Genomic DNA, 14,309 nt, shown 5'->3' with positions numbered 1-14,309 from the left:
ATCCAAGCGGAGTACAGAAGCCCTCCTAACTGAGACACTGCTGATCCTCACAGCCAATTGGCTTGGAGATCAACGCTTCCCAGTGATACCAACAATAAACAAGGCTTAACAACAAGACTGCACACACAGCCCACAAAGGGCTACACCAAGACTGTCCACCGCAGGTAACTGGGAAGGCTGTGCTACTGGGCTCTGCCAGAACACAAAGCTATTCCATCAAATCAGGGAAACAACTAAAATGCAGACAAGAGGAAGGGCACAAAAGAAGGAGACGGAGGAAAAGATTGGACATTGAGTTCAAAACTACAGTTATAAGGTTATTCAACAATATCCTAAAAAAGGCCGATAAAATAACTGAGACCTATGAGGATATGAAAAGGGAGCAACTAGAAATAATAAGGGATCAACTAGAAATGAAGAAAACATTGTCTGAAATAAAAAATATTATACAAAGTCCTAAAAACAGACTGGAAGATTGCAAGAATCAAGACAAAGATTTAGAACACAAAGAGCCAGAGGACACTCCTCTGCAGATGCGAGAAGATAAGAGAATCCAGAAAGTTGAAGATAGTGTAAGAAACCTCTGGGACAATTTCAAGCGAACCAACATCAGAATTATGGGGATTCAAGAAGAAGAGAGAGAGCAAGATACTGAAAGAATACTGGAAGAAATAGTGACAGAAAACTTCCCCCACTTGGGGAAAGAACTAGACTTACAAGTCCAGGAAGCGTGTAGAACTCCAAACAAAAGGAATCCAAAGAGGACCACACCAAGACACATTATAATTAAAATTCCAAGAGCAAAAGACAAAGAGAGAATATTAAAAGCAGCAAGAGCAAAGAAGGTAGTTACCTATAAAGGAGCACCCATACGATTGTCAGCTGATTTCTCAACAGAAACCATGCAGGCCAGACGGAAATGGCAAGAAATATTCAAGGTGATGAAAAGCAAGAACCTACAGCCAAAAATACTCTACCCAGCAAAGCTATCACTCAGAATCGAAGGACAGATAAAGAGCTTCACCAATAAAAAAAAGCTAAAGGAGTTCATCACCGCCAAACCAGAATTATATGAATTGCTGAAGGGGGTTATTTAGGAAGAGGAAGAAGATAAAGATAAAAATTATGAACAACAAATATGTAACTATCAACAAGTGAATCTAAATCCCTGTATACATAAACAGGTATTTTTATATACAGGTTGAGGCAAAAATAGGTTTACAGTTGTTTGTATGGAAAAATAATACAATTTAACCAGTTAACTGCCACGATATTTTGAGTTGAATTAGAAAAGATTTGCCACTTGCATCTATAGACACTTATGGCGTACAAATGATTAATAAAATGACACAAGAATAAACTATTTCTTGTACTCACAATGTAAACTTGCTTTTGCTCCACCCTGTACATAGGATAAAAATGAAGACACAGATATAGAGTAGTATGTAGAAACCAACCCAGACTGGGGATCCAGAAGAGAAAGTGCCACCTGAAAAAGAGAGAAGCAGGACAAAGAGCTAGTCCACTTTTCTGGGCCTTGGTGTTGAGGAAAGAGTAAAGGAACAAAAGGGAGCCACCACAACTAAGTTAACAAAATTACTTAAATTTCACCATGGGCTGAAACATGAGGAATAGGTTTTTTGTTTCGTTTCTAAGAACAGGTTTTTTTGTTCCTCCCCTTCCTTCCCCTCCCCTTCCCTTTCTTTCTTTTAATCCTCACCCGATGATATTTTTCCATTCATTTTTAGAGAGAGCAGAAGGAAAGTGGAGAGACACAGAGAAACATCAATCCTAGATTATTTGCCTCCTGCACGTCCTTGGACTGAAACTCTATCCACTGAGTCAAAAAAGCCAGGGCTGAAAACAAGTTTTTTTTTTCTTAAAGACATTTTCATTGTTGTTGTTTTTAGTGAGAGAGAGGAAGAGAGAGGGTGAGAAAGTGAAACACTGATGTGAGAGAGAAAAATTGATCAGTTGCCTCCTGCATGCACCCCAGAGATCAAACCCAAAATCTGGGCATGTGTCCTGACTGGGAATCAAACCAACAACCTTTGATGCACCAGTTGATGCTCAACCAACTGAGCCACACTGGCAGGGCTGAAAACAAGTTTTATTTAAATACATTAGATAACATTAAAACTGAAGGGAAAAATAACCCCCAAACCAGCTTGTTATTCAATGGCATTGTGCAGCTGTTATTAGTAAGTTGCAAGCTCTATAGTAGCTGCATGACTGACACCTCCGTTTAAAATTTGTTCCCTTGTCAAAAGCTTGTCTGATAGAGGTTTGGTCTCACATTCTGGTGTTTGGATATTAATTAGCTAGAACATGTTTGGTCAAAAAGACTTGATGGCAAGCCAGATGTCCTATTACCTCACTAGAGGAAAGGTAGCTGCCCTCAGCTCCACGCACCTGGTCAGGAGACACCAATGGGTCTTTCTTTGACCACCCCCCCGCTCCCTCTAGTGGAACAAATGCTGTTGCTGCCTTACCTGGTCCTCTCCTCTCAGCTTCACAAAAGACTGTTCAAGTGGTGACCTTCTCTTAGGGTAGAAAACTGTAGAGGGAGAGCCAAGGAGCTGTTGGACAATAATAGCTGTGATTTGGGGTCTGTGGCCTTGGCTGAAACATCATGTTATTGATCTGTTTCAGGATGGACACTGCTAGGTACATACTGCTTGACCTCTGTTTAAAGGAGGGACTTCAAGACTAGACAGCATGGCTCTTTTCAGTTTATTGCATGGAGGAGTTACACTAGTCCCAATTAAAAGCAGACCCAAATGGTTACATTCTGCAAGCTATAAGGTTTTTAAACTTGTGGCAAGTGACAAAAAGAAAATTCTCACTTAAGTTTGTGTGAGACTCATAAGCAAGAAAATTCTCACTTAAGTTTCAGTGAGCCAAAAGCAATTAAAACCCATGAACTTTACTTTAGCTGGTCTTCCTTAGCCAGTCCAGTCTCCATGAGGAACTGGCATATGTTCTTGCTTAGTCACCCTGTAGCTGAATTACTTCTTATTCTGGATGTTCAATTATAATACCACTGCAGACAAATTTCTTTAAAAAAGCCTTCACTAGTTTCTCCGTGCCCCATCCCCACCCCTTGACTTCAGAGAGGGGAAGAGAGAAAAAAAGGGAGGAAAGGAGGGAGGGAGGGAGGAGGAGAGAGTAACATCTACTGGTTGCCTTCCACACACACCCCAACCCAACAGGGGATTGAACATCAACCAGGTACATGCCCTGACTGGGAATCAAACCTCTGACCTTCCAATGCACGGAAGCTCTAACCCATTGAGCCACTCTGGCAGGGCTTCACTAGTTTCTTTTTATCATAATCACCAGTGATCCCTTGAAGTTCATGCCATTTCTCTGTTGAATTTTTATCCTATATAAAGAGGTAATATGCAAATTGACCATCTCTCCAACACACAAGATGGCAGCCCCATGTGGTCAAATATGGTGACCACCATGTAGACACAAGATGGCTGCCACAAGTTGGCCAACAAGGGAGGTCAGCTGGGGGGGGGGGGGGGGTATGTGGAGGTCCAGGCCTGCAGGGGAGAACGGTTAGGGGCAATCATGCCAGCAGGGGAGGACAGTTGGGGGTGAGCAGGGGAGGACAGTTAGGGGTAATGGGGCCAGCAGGGGAGCAGTTAGGCGTCGATCAGGCTGGCAGGGGAGTGGTTAGGGAGTGATCAGGTTGGCAGGCAGAAGCAGTTAGGGGCAATCAGGAAGGCAGACAGGCAAGCAGCTGGGAGCCAGCAGTCCTGGATTGTGAGAGGGATGTTCGACTCCCCACTGGGATTGGGCCTAAACAGGCATCCCTCGAGGGGTCCCATATTGAAAAGGGTGCAGGCTGGGCTGAGGGACACCCCCCTCCCCCGTGCACGAATTTCCTGCACCGGGCCTCTAGTATGGACATAATCTTCAATGCCAGGAGGAAGCAGAGCATCACCCCCACATGTCCAGAAGTTCAGAATGAGTCATTCTAAGATGTGCTTTTGTGGTATGCAAATTGTTTTGAGTTTATGGTGATTTTAACTTCAGACTCAAAAGAAACTTCTCCCCCTTCATCCTTTAACTACCTTGAAGAACTAGAATTAAGATCCTTGCCCTCAATAGGCAATTATGAGAGATAACCTTTTGGACCCACCTATATGGCAAACTTTTATTTATTAAACATCTGCTCTTCTTATCATCCTGTAATGACCCTCTGAAGCCCCTCATCCCTAGCTCAGACTGTCTTATATACCTCAGTCCCCCTTTCTATCTCTGAATCTCTTCTGCACATGGAGTCTCTCCTGTATATGGGATTCCCATACATATGTATGTATTAAATTTGGGTATTTTCTCTTGCTAATCTGTCTCATGTCTATTTTATAATTAGACCAGCCAGAAAAACCTTGAGGGGAAAGGGAAGTAAGTTTATTCCATTCCCACACTTGCATCAGCAACAAAGGTCAAAGGAGTGGAGGCTCTGGGTGGCAGACATAGGATTCCTCCGTGGAAAGGTCTGCAAGGAGAAGCGGGAGAGGGGGAGGAGGAAGTGCCAGAAAGTGAAGGAGTTCATGGGGGAGGCTACTGAGTCCTTAGTGGCAGCTCAGTGATTGGGGCCAGGAATAGATTTTATTTACTTCAATGGCCTGAGGACTTAACCTTTTGAACTTCTCAGTTATTGATGCATGGCGATGTATCAATCCTATAGATAACACTCTGAAAAACTAAGGAAGGAATACTCATATGTCCAGACCACTGAACATCTGGAAGATTACCATCTTGGACCAATCCAGAAGCTAAGATTCTTCCCTAGAATGTACTTTTTACTATCCTCAACATTTTCCTTTTCTTTGTAACACCTGGCAATACTCCCTCAGTTGCAAATGTTAAGGTCCTTGAATAAAACTTTGTCATTTAATTCTAGTGAAGCCTCCTGATTCATTTAGACTTAGTCCACAGTGTATTCCTCAGTAAAATAATGAGTTTGGAGAAGGTGGATTCCCTTTTTCTCCCCCTAATTAAATGAACACATATTAAAGATTTTATTCAATTCACCATTTATTGGGGGAAACAATAAGATATTAAAACCATTAAAAGGAAGCTAAAATGAATTTAGCGAAAGCTAAAATGAATTTACGAATAGATGCAAAACTGGTCAATTTATCAGTTCTCTGCAACTTAGAGACATAAAAAACTCAAAGACAACAAAAAGCAAAGAAAACCTAATAGGATGCTCTAACAAGAACATCAAGTTATTTTTTTATTTGGGGGATTGGGCACATCTAAAATGTTCCAAATTTTTCTTGACTGACTACTATAATGATCTCAAAGGTTATTCTTTGACACAAGAAAAATGGACTGCTCTCATAGCCTGGGAACTGACTTCTATGCAGCAAGAGTGTTAATTACCACCTAAGCCTCTTTATGTTTTGAGTCATGCAATTTTGAACTACTAGGGGCACAAAATCAACTTCTGCCATAAATTTTCATAAGGGATCTCAGATTGGACTTTAAGCATCTCTATTACTTGTTATTCTGAAGGTAAGAAACCCAATCTAAGCAATTCCATCAGGTTCCACTTGCATTTCCTATAAATGTGAGTGAATTCCTCTGTGGAAATAAAGGAAGCTCAACAAAATGGGAACAAGAGTCATTTTTTCAGACACTTGCCTTTGGAAGAGACTCGAATGCAGGCTGAGGAGGGAGGAAGATTTATATTGAGTAAAGAAGGCTTCGGGAATGCCTCTATAGGAGGCTAATGGCCTGGGGTAGCTGGGGATAGTGAACTATGAACAGGGTATCTTATGTGACTGGTCAGGATTTCTTTGGCAGGGACAAAAAAAATAAAGAAGCTGTTAGTTATTAACCAAATCCTGGGCATTTGGAGCTGATTATTACAGAAATTATTTTTAGCTTCTAGGACTGTTATGAAAGACAAAGATCTGATTTCCTGTAAGTCTGACAAATCGAAGGCTGATTTCCTGGGCTGATTATCATAAATATGGGAGTTGGTTTTCTGGGTAGGTTGCTGAAAGTTATGGGTTAAACTTCTGTTTTCAGCCGAAACCAGTTGGGCTCAGAGGATAGAGGGTCGGCCTGTGGACTGAAGGGTCCCGGGTTCGATTCCAGTCAAGGGCATGTACCTTGGTTGTGGGCACATCCCCAGTAGGGGGTGTGCAAGAGGCAGCTGGTCGAAGATTCTCTCTCATCGATGTTTCTAACTCTCTACCCTCTCTCTTCCTCTCTGTAAAAAAATCAATAAAATATATTTTTTGAAAGTTCTGTTTTCATATATAGTTCTGCCATCGTTCGTTTGTTTATTCAGTCACACACCTCTTATTCTGAGATAAGGTATGTGGTTAAATGGCTATAATGGATAAGGGCTACAGAGACTGTCAAGGAGATAGACCAGCTCACAACGTATTTATAGCTTAGAACCAGCAGAACACCAGATCAATCCAGTATGACACTAATTTTAAGTGACCCGTAGCCTCATTATACACTCATTGCAATACATTAGCATTCTAAATGACACATCCTGCACCTCCCAAATCAGAAATGGAAAGCCCATGTAAGGACACAAAATGGTCAACAGGGTTCTTCTTTGAAGTCTCCACCTCTTTCCTGGAAAAATCCTGAATATCCACCCCCCTTTACTGAATGACCTACCGCTGGATTAAATGGCCTCAATGAAAGAAGTAAATCCCACCAGGAAGGGCTGCTGTCTGTGGAGTAGCCCACTCTCTGTCTCACTGCTTCACTAATAAATTGCTAATTTTAAATTTATGCTGGCTCACATTTGAATTCTTTTCTGAGTGAAGCCAAGAACACATTTTGTCTCCAGACCCACAGAATGCCTTCATCAATTCCAGTCCCCCACATATCTTAAATTCTATGGCCTGCCAGGAAGTGACCTTCCTTACCACCTTTGTAACCAGGGCCAGACCAGTTTTCCTGGGAGGGCTTTGTAGGCTCCATAAAGTCAACCTTAGTTCCATGAAAAGTGTCTTGCCATAACCGTGGTCGGGTGGCTCGGTTGGTTAGAGCATTATCCCCTACACCAAAAGGTTGTGGGTTCGATCCCCAGTTGGGGTGGGTGTAGGAAAGCAATGGATCAATGTTTCTCTCTTCCCCTTTATCTAAAATCAATAAGCATGTCCTTCCGTGAGGATTTAAAATAGTGTCTTGTCATAGCTGATTACATAAGTATCATTCAGAAATATAACATTCTAATACCCTGGTTTAACTATCAATTTGTTCAATTATAGTATATTTGGTTAAAAAAAGACAGTGAGGGTTCAGAACAGGATCCCCACACTTGAGCATGAGCTACAGACAATTTAGAGTGAAACTCCTGAGAAACTTTTACTGCTCCCTTAAATTTGGGGCCTTGCCAATAATAATAGTTATCACCAGAGATAACTTATTGTGAACCATCTGTATAGCAGGCAAACATGTAATTAGTGAATATCTGTTCTTCTTATGCTGTGAATGATCTTTCTCTCCTCTGAAGCCCCCAAAGCACCTTACTTCATCCTTGGCTCAGAATGCCATGTTATACCTCATTTCCCCCTTTATGTCTCTAAACCTGTCATGTATGTGGGGTTCCCATATGTACATATACAATTAAATTTGGTTATCTTCTCTTATTAATCTGTCTCATGTAGATTTAATTATTAGACCAGACAAAAGAGCCTGGAAGGAGTTTCATCCTCCCCTAGAGCTGGTGCGGTGAGCAGAATACCTCAGAGGCTGGACACCGCTCACCCAGAGGCTGCTGCAACACAAAGATCTTGGGACCTTGAGCATGAGCCAGCAGGAGTAAGAATTCTTCCCAAGGCAGACTCCCAGATCTCTACCTGCAGAGTTTAGTGTAAATACAGTGATAAAACTCTTCTTTTTCTTTTTAAATTTAGATTAGCAGAAGAAAATATTTGTGAAACTAGTTTCTAGGGCTAAGCCACTCTTGGTTATGTGATAGGAGTACCCATAGGTTTTTCTTAATTTTGTTTGTCTCTGTTTGATATCTCTCTTCTTATCTTGTTATATGTCAGAAGAGTTTGGTCTTTATGACCAGGAAAAATGTTCTTTCTCTGGCCTCCACCATCCAGAAGATATACTGACTGGGCTGGACCTTGCCCTCTATTTAACCAGGCCAAGCTCTCAAAGGGAGTTTTCTGTGTCTATCTGTTTCCTCCCAGAGCTAGTAAAAAACAGGGCCCCTCATTCTTGTTTTCCACCAGTCAGAGGATGTGTATGCATCTGGCAGGCAGTGGAGCAGGATCCTATGGATCCGAACTTAGGGAATCTAAACACCTCATTCAGAAGAAAAACAAAACAAAACACTTGATTCACTGTTTTTGGAATGCCTATTTCAAACTCTGGGAGTAAAATTCATCTTGAAGGTTGCATTTTTCCCCCACTCTACTTTGGGAATGCTTCTTATATTTGAAATTCTTATTGGTTGAATTATTATTAGGATCCTACTCATCAAGGCCAGATGATAGATCCTTTGAACGGAAAAAAAACTTCTAAGTTGAAAAGCATCAAGAAAAAAATTTAGAGACCTCTCATAGTGTTGTAATGGCTAGTCATTAAGATACCCTTAAAAAGATAAAGGGAAAGAAATTAGTACAAAAACCAAAGTCCACTCAGATTCCTTCTTATTTGCCTTCAGACATTTGTAGGTATTATTTAAAAAAAAAAAAAAAACACCTGGACTTTGGAAATAAAAATGTCCTTCATTTAAAAAGGAAAGATAGCCATGCTAGTGTGGCTCAAGTGGTTGAGTGTTGACCTATGAAGCAGGAAGTCATAATTTGATTCCAGGTCATGGCACATGTCCGGATTTCGGGCTTGATAGGGGGCCTGCAGGAGGCAGCCAATCAATGATTCTCTCTCATCACTGATGTTTCTATCTCTCTCCTCTCTTCCCCTCTGAAACCAATAAAATAAATATAAATATATATTAAAAAATAAAATAAAATAAAAGCCGAAACCGGTTTGGCTCAGCGGTAGAGCGTCGGTCAGCGGACTGATGGGTCCCAGGTTCGATTCCGGTCAAGGGCATGTATGTTGGTTGCGAGCACATCCCTGGTGGGGGCGGTGTAAGAAGCAGCTGGTTGATGTTTCTCTCTCATCGACGTTTCTAGCTCTCTATCTCTTTCTTTCTCTCTGTAAAAAAATCAATAAAATATATTAAAATATATTAAAATATATTAAAATAAAATAAAATAAAATGGAAAGACAGAAAAAAGAACCAAGATAGTGGCATAGGTACACTGTACATACTGCCTCCCCAACCAAAATTACAACTAAAACACAAAACAACCATCATTAAGAAGTACCTGAAAGCTGGCTGAATAGAAGTCCTACAACTAGAGAAGTAAAGAAAGCACAGTGAGACTGGCAGGAGGGGTGGAGTCATGGAACGGGCTGGTCCCTCACCCATATGCTAAATATTTTTAATCGGGAGGGAGATCTCCAAGGCTTCCCGTGAGAAGCAAGGGGGTCCAAGCTGTACACCAGACCCCCAGCCTAGGGTCCCAGAGCTGAGAACAGAAGTCCCTGTAACGTTAGGATGTAAAAACCAGTGTGTATTGTGTCTGAGTAACACAGTGTGAGCTCCTGGAATCCCAAGTGTTTCTCTTAAAGGATCTGAGCACAAACTTACATGGTCCTGCTTTCACTGAGCTCCAGCCATGGGTAGTGACGCTGGAGGAATCCAGAGACATACAGGGAGGAACTGGATTGTCTGGCATCAGGGCAGGCTCTCTAAGGTGCTTTCTCTAAGACAGGGATGTTTGTAGGGATCATAGTTCCTGTGCACCACCACAGTCATATCACTGGCAGTCATATCTGAGGTTCTATCAGCCTAGAGCACATTGATGATTCCATCCTGGTGATTCCCTGAGACCCAATCCAATTTGCAACCCCACCTAAGCTATTTGCAGGAGCTTTTCTTTATGAATGGACTATCCTGGCTCAGCTTTAGACTTTCCTAAAACCTCTTAAACAAGCAGCAGCTGGAGTCAGTGTGCCCCAAACCTATTAATAAAAGGCCCAAGACCTGGTACTACCACCAGCCTACCTTGCTGTACAGCTGGGCCTCACCTGGGCATTTCCAGCCCAATGCAAGTAGCAGCCACCTGCAGATAGCTCTGTAGCTCCTGCCTGGTGGCCCCAGGCAATAGCTGACTTTGCACCTCCTTGAAGGCCCCAACGCCAGTGCACACAGTGGACAGCCTCAGACCAGAGCAGATTACAATTCCACACATCCACAAGCAACATATTCAAGGATTGGACTCAGTGAACACCAAAGACCCACTGAAGCAAGTCCTGCTCCATAGGGATGTCTCCAGCATAGCAGCTCTTCCACTGTAAACACAGTTGGTCCTCACAGCCAATTGGCCTGGAGGTCAATTCCTCCCAATGATACCAACAACAATCAAGGCTCAGCTACAACAAGACTGTGCTACACAGCCCACACAGGGGTTCACCTAGCGTGCTCAGTTCAGGTGACAAGAGACTGAGCCATTGGACCTTGTAGGACATCTAATGCACAAGGCCACTCTACCAATTCCAGGAGACATAACAGCTCTACCTAATACATAGAAACAGACACAGGGAAGCAGCCAAAATGCAGAGACAAAGAAACATATTACGAATGAAAGAAAGGGAAGTAAGCAAAATATTGGATAGAGAGTTCAAAACAATGATTACAAGGTTACTCAAGGACCTTCATGAAAGCTTCAAGGGATTTAATGAAGGCCTCAAGGGAATTAATGAGAACCTGAAAGAAATTAATGAAAGTGTCAAGGGACTTAGTGAGACTTTCAAAGATCTTAATGAGAATGTCAAAGACAAGAAAAAGAACCAGTCAGAAATTAAGCATACATTAACTAAAATAAAGAATAATTTACAGGGATTTAGCAGTAGAGGAGAGGATTCCAAGGATCAAGTCAACAATTTAGAATATAAAGAAGCAAAAAACACCCAATCAGAAGAGCAAAAAGAAAAGAGAATCCAAAAAATATGGAAATAGTGTAAGGAGCCTTAAAATCAAGGGCCTCCAAATCAAGTAAAATGAATCTATTAAAGAAATTTTGTTGAACCTTGCCAGAGTATACTTTTCCCCATTGATTTCTAGAGAGAGTAGAAGGGAGAATGGAGGGGGAGAGACAGAAAAACATGGACATGAAAGAAACACATCTATTGTCTGCCTCCTGCACATGCCCCTATTCGGGCGGGAGAACCTACAACAGAGGTATGTGCCCTTGAATGGGAATCATACCCACGACCCTTTGGTCTGGGAGCCAATGCTATCACCATTGAACTAAACTGGTCAAAGCCCACCTATATTTACCATCCCCAATTCTTATTTTAAAATATTAATAAGCAGGACTGAAATCTTTAGTAAATCTTTTTTAATTGAAATAAATAAAACAGACTGGACATTGATGGGTTTAAAACAAAGGCTTTACTATAACAATATCAAAGGCTGAATGGGCCAAATTAACACCTTGTTGGTCTTCCAACATTAAAGGTGGGCCCCTTTAACAAGTTTGCTCTATTTAATCTCAGTTTGGAGAATTTTAAAAAACTGGGAAGGCAGATATTCTGAGAAGCCTGACCAATAAACCTTTGGGTAACATCATTCTGGTTAATCAGGTTAAAAACTGACAAAAGGATCAGGGTTCTTTGCTTTGTCACCTCACTGGGGACTCAAAGTCTTTTTTACACAAGAGTGGGTAAAAATGGTCCTGGAATAGAAAATATAACTTTCCAGGACTCCCTGATAGGGGATTCATGAACTGTGACACCAAAACCCATTGGTGAAGCCCCAACTCAAGCTACAATTAGATGATAAGACTACAGAAATATAAGGATTGATAAAGATTATGAAAATTAGAATGTTTAAACAGGCTTCATGTAAAGAAGTTATGCTAACTATTCCTGAATGTTTTAGGGAGAGTGGAAAAAAGAGGAAAGACAAAGAGAAACATCAATGCAAGAGAAACACATCAATTGGTTGCCTCCTGCATGAGCCCTACCAGGGCCTGGACTGGGGAGGAGCCTGCAATCAAGGTACACACCCTTGACTGGAATTGAACCCAGGACCCTTTGGTCTACAGGCTAACACTTTATCTACTTAGCCAAACCAGCTAGGGCTTGTGTGGTATTTTCTACTTTTGATGGTATTGCTTATTTGTAAAAAGAGCTCTATTTAATTGGCTTACATGAATAAGTGCTTGTATTAAAATTCTCAAAAATATAATAGAAACTGCCAAAACCGGTTTGGCTCAGTGGATAGAGCATCTGCCTGCTGACTGAAAGGTTCCAGGTTTGATTCCAGTCAAGGGCATGTACATTGGTTTCGGGCACATTCCCGGTAGGGGTGTGCAGAAAGCAGCTGGTCGATGTTTCTCTCTCATTTATGTTTCTAGCTCTCTATCCCTCTCCCTTCCTCTCTGTAAAAAATCAATAAAATATATTTTATATATATATATATATATATATATATATATATATATATATATATATATATATGGTCTAGTAATAATTAATGTCGTTTTCTAATACTTTTTTAAATCGAATTTATTTAAACCATACAACAAACTTTAATCAACAATATAGTTGCCGTTGTTTTCTACTACTTGTGCCCAACGCTCAGGAAGCATTTTAATCCCTCTGTTGTAAAATTCTTGTGATTTTGATGCAAAAAATTCGGTCAATGCATTTTTGAGGCATTCTTCATTATTAAATTTTTTTCCAAGAAGAAAGTTTTGCAAAGAATGAAACAAATGGTAATCGGAAGGGGCAATATCAGGAGAATATGCAGGTTGAGGGAGAACTTCCCATTCCAACTGGCGCAGTTTTTCAGCAGTGATTCTTGCAGTATGCGGTTGTGCGTTATCGTGGTGAAGAATTACGCCCTTCCGATTAATCAGCGCGGGTTCTTTTTCTCTTAAAGCTTGGGCTAACCTTTCCAATTGGGCACTATACACTGCACTTGTAATGGTTTGGTTAGATGGTAAAAGTTCATAATGAAGAATTCCTTTAAAATTCCACCAAACACACAACATCACTTTTTTCGCATGCAAGTCAGGTTTTGGCGTGGGCTGCGGAGCCTCATTTTTGTCCAACCATTGAGGCCCCCTTTTCAAATTAACATACAGCACCCATTGTTCATCTCCGGTAACAATTTGCTCTAAAAACGGCAAACGGTTTTGACGAGAGAGGAGCGAACTGCAAATTGTGACTCTTTGATTACGGTTGTTGTCGGTCAACTCATGAGGAACCCATTTTCCAAACTTTTGGACTTTGCCAAGTGCACGCAATTGATTGGAAATTGTTTTTTGTGAACAATTTAAAGTTGTCGCAAGCTCTTGTTGGGTAATTTGAGGATTTTGCACCAAAAGAGCTTGAAGAGCTTCTTGATCAAAATTGGACACACGGCCTCGACCACTCTTGTCATCTAATGAAAAATTTCCCTCGCGAAATTTCTCAAACCAACGCTGGCATTTTCTGGCGCTAACTGCATCTTGACCAAGAGCACTACAGATGTTTTTTGCAGCCTCACTTGCTTTTCTTCCTAATTGGAACTCGTAAAGCATGCAGTGCCGAATATGCTCTTCATCCGCCATCTTCTTAGCCCTAGTTTTGCAACAAAAACCAAACCAAACACAAACTTTTTCAAGCAAAACTTGTTAATTGCACTTCACACGTTCTGTAGATACCACGTGTTTGAAGGTTATGTCAATACAAGTCAATGCCAAGCAAGATTTTAAACGAATGTTGGAAACGACATTAATTATTACTAGACCCGAGAGAGAGAGAGAGAGAGAGAGAGAGAGAGAGAGAGAGAGAGAGAGAGAGAGAGAGAGAGAGATACACACACACATACACACACACACACACACACACACACACACACACACACACTGTATTTTCCGGCGTATAAGACGACCCCCTAATTTTACAGTTAAAACATAGGTTTAGGCCTATATTCACTGTATAAGACTACTCCCCACTTCAAAGAAAAGACTTACTTTGCCGTCAAGATCTGCAGGTAATTTTTGTGCAATTTTGGTCTTTTGCCCCCGATTTTCGGTTGACTTTTTTTCGTTTCAAAAGTCGTCTTATACGCTGAAAATACGGGGTGTGTGTGTGTGTGTGTGTGTGTGTGTGTGTATAATAGAAACTAATCCAGTGCTTTTCAGGATTATGCAATGTGGGAAAATATCTGATATTAAAGCTGGTTTGAATTTGGTTTGGTTTGGTTAAAACAGACATGCCTTTAGAGTTATCGA

General features: G+C 41.2%; 2 protein-coding genes across 18 annotated transcripts in view; one reads left to right on the top strand and one right to left on the bottom strand.

Moving 5' to 3' along the window:
- The window catches only part of BID (BH3 interacting domain death agonist), a 76,889-nt gene that overhangs the window by 33,829 nt on the left and 28,751 nt on the right, over positions 1 to 14,309 (bottom strand). Inside the window, exon 3 of one of the 13 annotated variants that reach the window (XM_084878627.1) lies at positions 2,493 to 2,579. The exons of 10 other annotated variants lie outside the window; for them this stretch is intronic. The gene's annotated coding sequence lies outside the window, so the exon portion shown is untranslated. Of the gene's footprint in view, positions 1 to 1,377; positions 1,490 to 2,492; positions 2,580 to 14,309 lie in introns of those variants that run through there. 2 more of the 13 variants (XM_084878629.1, XM_084878625.1) reach the window with 2 other exon arrangements.
- The window catches only part of BCL2L13 (BCL2 like 13), a 226,624-nt gene that overhangs the window by 192,741 nt on the left and 19,574 nt on the right, over positions 1 to 14,309 (top strand). The gene's annotated exons all lie outside the window — the stretch shown is intronic.

The sequence above is a fragment of the Pipistrellus hanaki genome (genome assembly GCF_964339955.1).
Source record: "Pipistrellus hanaki genome assembly, chromosome: 3".
Taxonomy (NCBI): domain Eukaryota; kingdom Metazoa; phylum Chordata; class Mammalia; order Chiroptera; family Vespertilionidae; genus Pipistrellus; species Pipistrellus hanaki.
The sequence above is the reverse complement of the archived record's forward strand: the minus strand, read 5'-3'. Positions and strand labels throughout refer to the sequence as shown.